This window comes from Colobus angolensis, unplaced genomic scaffold (assembly GCF_000951035.1).
Source record: "Colobus angolensis palliatus isolate OR3802 unplaced genomic scaffold, Cang.pa_1.0 Scaffold4, whole genome shotgun sequence".
Lineage (NCBI taxonomy): Eukaryota > Metazoa > Chordata > Mammalia > Primates > Cercopithecidae > Colobus > Colobus angolensis.
The window spans coordinates 13,352,951-13,358,027 of record NW_012117376.1 but is presented as its reverse complement, the minus strand read 5'-3'; the positions used below and the strand labels follow the sequence as shown (position 1 = coordinate 13,358,027).

The 5,077-nt window shown below is 48.5% G+C and overlaps 1 pseudogene; it reads right to left on the bottom strand.

Moving 5' to 3' along the window:
• Nucleotides 1–1,026: 1,026 nt before the first annotated feature.
• LOC105521457 lies at nt 1,027–1,673 on the bottom strand (annotated as a pseudogene).
• Between the last annotated feature and the right edge of the window lie 3,404 nt (nt 1,674–5,077).

The following is a 5,077-nucleotide window of genomic DNA, read 5'->3' as shown; positions in this document are numbered from 1 at the left end:
GGGGTTTCACCGTGTTAGCCAGGATGATCTCGATCTCCTGACCTCGTGATCCGCCCGTCTCGGCCTCCCAAAGTGCTGGGATTATAGGCGTGAGCCACCGCGCCCGGCCAAGCACCCAGGTATTTACAGAGACAGGAGAGAATGGCACACAGGCTGCATCACTGAGGAGGCCCCACACACATGCTCAATTCCGGCCAGCGCACGGATAGACGCCCTGCCTAGGGGACACAACAGCACAGCCCACGTAGCCCAAGGCACCCCCAGAGATGGCAGTTGAGCAAGGATGAGGACCCCAGAGTGGAAATTCCTGGATTTGGAGCTGGGCAAGTTTCTGTCCCCATGGACTGGGCAGCTTTAAGAACCAGAGGAGCTGAGGGCAGGAGGCCCAGGGAGGCTCAGTCAGCTGTCAGGAGCAGCCCAGACCCCACCCCTAGAATGACAGAGGACGAGGAGGAGGGTCATCATCTGCAAATGCCACCAAGACAGTGTCGGGTGGCACCCGACATTCTCCAGCACACATGAGCCACTGGTGCCTCTTCAGGCTGTGTCCGTTCACATGGTGGGACCTCCTGCCCATTGGTGGTGGGGGCAGGGTGCGTAGAGAGGCCTTCTCCAGGAGCTGCCTGGAAAACAGGGCAGCCCTGACCCCTACTGGCTGACAATGAGCAGCATATCTGCTATCACGGAGTCTGAAGGTCCCCGCAGTGTTGGGCAAAAGTTTACATGGAACCCACTGGCCAGAATCCATCGACTCTACAGAGGGCAGAAGAGAACCTGCTGACCTCCTAGCTGTCAGCCCCAGAGTCACAGAAGTCACCCCTACTCAACACCAAGACACAGACCTACCGCCCAACCTAAGAAAACAGGAACAACTCCAAGGCCAGGCAGGTGAGAGGAGCTGGGTGGCAGTGGCTGCCAGCTGCAGCTCTGCAGGGTCAACAGAAAGGCAAGACGCGGTGGGGAGGAGGCCAGGAGCCTTGCGGCACATCACAGAGCAGAGGAGGCGGTGCCCAGGGCAGGGTGCTGCTAATTCCTCAGGGCGGCCAGCTCCCTTGACAGCTGTCCCTCCTGGCTTCACACGGAGCTCTCAGAGGCAGAGGCTGCCTTGGGCAACTGGCTGAGCTGGTCTAGGACCTCCAGGCCATTCTCCTTGGCGTTTTGCACAATGGGGCTGTCCACCTGCTCCTGAGGCATGGTCAGTGTGGTGGCCGAGCTCATGAAATCCTCCATCACTAACATGTGCACGGCCAGGTTTTGCACTTGCTGCTCGAAACTGCCATCGCTGCAGAGGCCTTCTATAGGTCCATGGTGTTCAGGGTCTTGTATGGGGCTTTGGTTATCTACACAATGTTCTTGGTCACTGCCTTCATGGTCACAGCTGTCTGCACCTCGGGGGCCACTGTGTCCAGGCGGATGCCACGCAGAGCCAGTTCATGCTGCTGTTCCCCTTGCAGATGGTGTTACTGGCGTACACACAGTGTGTACTCTACGTTTTTCTGCTGAAGGGACTTTTTCACTTTGGCCTGGCTGGCCTAGGAGTGCTTTTCTGCCTTCTTGTCTGGTTTCTCCAGCTGCTTCACCATACATTTCAACTGGAACAGGGTATCATCCGTGGCCAGTGTGACAGAAGCACCCCTTGGAAAGGCAGAAGGGACATGAACTCCGGGAGGCATCAGGTGCCAGTGGCACTTGCCTTATTTCTTAATAACCATTTAAAAATGTTTGCCTTCCTGGGAGAAATCCTTTGATTCTCCCCTCTCCCATTACCTATTCTCTTGGTTTATTGCCTTAATGTTTTTATTACCATCCGTAAGACCCAGGAGGGGAAATTGAGGCAGCAAATTTGATAAGGCTTCTCTGACTATAGCTCAATTTTGCAGTAGTAAGGTTATATGAGGTGCCCATGCCAAAAAGGCTGCCTGAACCACAGCATTTTATCAAAACCTGGGAAATAGGCATTGTCATGCAGGACTCCTGTTGACTCCAATAGAGATGGCACTGTGTCCTAGAGGCCAAAGAGACCCGGAACCAGTGAATGAGACTTAGAGTTTACTGAGGGGAACTTACACACAGGGGCGGTCCAGTGGTGGCGGGCTGGATAGGAGAACCGCCACCTTTTATAAAAGGCATACAGTTGATACAGCATTTTCACTCAGCACCTTCCACCCAGCAACCTCTACCCAGCAACCTCCATTTAATCCACACAAAGGGACTCCATCCCCTGTATGGCCTGTGTTCCAAGGAATGAGCCAGGGGCTCAGATGTCCCTGAAACTCTGGGTTGACCACTCCCGGATTCCTTAACTCAGGACTCTGAACACACATTCTTCTTAGACCCTAGGATCATTCTCAGGGTATGCTTCAGTGAAGTTATTGCTGTCAGGTGCATCTGCCATACAGGCATCTTCAGTGGTTGGATGCCTGGTCATTGTAAAGCCAGCTGCGCATGGCTTGCATATGGAACCGATCAACTGCTTCATCTGGGGTGTTCCATTCGACATTTATAGGGAGTGTAGGGGCCAAGGGAAAAACTTCTCCTTTGCCCTCTCAAGGATCACTGTAAATTCAACCCACAAAATGCAGATTAACAGAGAAATGTCATACAAATGTATTAATGTGTACATGAGGGAAAATCACAGAGTGATTACCCGACATCCCACTGAGGCCCAAATACTTCTATAGCCTTATTTCAGAGGGGTTGGGGGAGATGGGGAATATAGATAATTCTGCTGAGGGACAATTAATGATTATTAGGAAGAACAAATGGGTGGCGGTGGAGGAATAGAGATTAACTTATAAACGGGCTGGGCATAGTGGCTCACACCTGTAATTTTGATACTTTGGGAGATCAAAGCAGGAGGATTGCTTGAGGCTAGGAGTTCAAGACCAGCCTGGGCAACACAGTGAGACCCTACCTGTACAAAAATTTTTAAAATTCGCTGGGCTTGGTGGTGCATACCCGTAGTCAGGAGGCTGAGGCAGGCAGATCTCTTGAATCCAGGAGTTTGAGGTTGCAGTGAGCTATGAATGCACCACTACACTCCAGCCTGGGCAACAGAAGACACCCTGTCTCAAAAACAACAACAACAACCACAACAACAACAAACTTGTAAATGGTTCTCTTGGAAAGTGAATGAGCCTGAAAGAGATACTATCTTGTGAATGGGTCTGTTCAAGAATCTGCTTAGATTCTTGGTCTTCTTTTCTGTAATAGATAATGAAATAACAGGGAGGAGAAGGAAAAATAATTGTTCTTGGAGAGTCCATCCAGTCTTTATGTAGATACGGGGAAATGTCTTCTAGTGTCTGTGGATCTCGAAAGACCTTTAATTAAAAATACTCATTATACCAAAGGGAGCTATATTTTGGGGTGAAGTTCCCTGAGCTCCTTCAGGAGAGTCTCCCTTCTCAGGGTAAACAAATTTTACAGTGGCTTTTATCCAATCTACGGGGCCGGCTGTTCCCTTAGGAATAACCTCCTGTGTGTGTGGATCACATATAGCCACCTGCAATTGTTCTGTAGTGAGCTGTGGATCCTGCGTCAACCTCAACATGCTTTTCCATTCTGCAGCATTTAAAATCTAGTTACTCTTGCAATCCATCTTTGTAAAGATTCCTCAGGAAGCTGAAGATAGTAATCTACAAAATGGAATGATTCCTTCACATCGTACCCTCTAGTCTCATAGTGACTTGGTTTTGCCCTTCCCCTACATTGACTGTCTTCTTGGTAACCCAGTTCTGAGTTATTTTCTGTTTCCCTGCATAAGTTTTCCCTTGTGGATCAGTTTGCAGGCTAGTGGCTGAAGCTCAGACTCACTGAAATCTGAACTTGGTTTAGCACCAAGGTCTGACCCAGTACTCTCTTTCAATTTCATTTTAGCTATTATAGTTAACAGTAAACAAGAATATTTTTCTTTTTTGCGTATTAGTTTGCATTTCCTTATGCATCCAGTGAATCAACTCTCCAGGAGTTGGTTCTGTCTCTAGATTCCATTCGTAACTTTTATCTTTAGTAACTGAGCACAGCACAGCTGCGGCTATAAACCATGGGTGACCACATGGCTACTTAGGAATCAAAGGTTCCTCACCCCCCACTCTTTCATCCTTTCTCTTCCCAAACCACAACTTTTCATGAACCCAGGCCATTCTAGCAAATCCCACTTACGTGACACCAACTTTGCCAGGGTGGGGGGAAATGACACTCAATGTGCCTGTTCTATTATCTCACTTAACAACAACAATCAACACAGAAGACTTTTGTGACCAAATTTGTATGTGGGGATTTCCCCATACACCAAGCAGCAGTCACCAGCTGGGTGTCCTCTGATTCGATTTGGACACTATCTATCTAGAGATAGTGTTATCAGAAAGGGGTCCTGATCCAGACCCTGAAAGCGTTCTTGTTGGATCTTACGCAAGAAAGAATTTGGGGCAAGTCCATAGAGTAAAGTGAAAGCAAGTTTGTTGAGAAGAAACAAAAGAATGGCAACTTCCTGAGGGCCACTGGGTGACTATTTTTATGGTTATTTCTTGATTATATGCTAAACAAGGTGTGAGTTATTCATTAGTTTTCTGGGAAAGGGGTGGGGATTTCCCAGAACTGAGGGTTCCTTTTCCTTTTAGACCATATAGGGTAACTTCCAGACATTACCATGGCATTTGTAAACCGTTATGGCACTGGTGGGAGTGTCTTTTAGCATGCTAATGCATTATAATTAACATATAATGAACAGTGAGGACAACCAGAGGTCACCTTCGTTGCCATCTTGGTTTTGGCAGGTTGTGGCCAGCTTCTTTACTGCATCCTGTTTTATCAGTGGGATCAGTGAGGTCTTTGTGACCTGTATCTTGTGTTGACCTCCTCTCTCATCCTGTGACTAAGAATGCCCAACCTCGTGGGAAAGTAGCCCAGAAGGTCTCACCCTTATTTTACCTAGCCCCTATTCAAGATGGAATTGCTCTTGTTCGAACACTTCTGACATATTTCCCCCCTCCCTTTTACAAGGGAACTCTTTTTTTTTTTTTTTTTGACATGGAGTCTGACTCTGTTGCCCAGGCTGGAGTGCAGTGGCCGGATC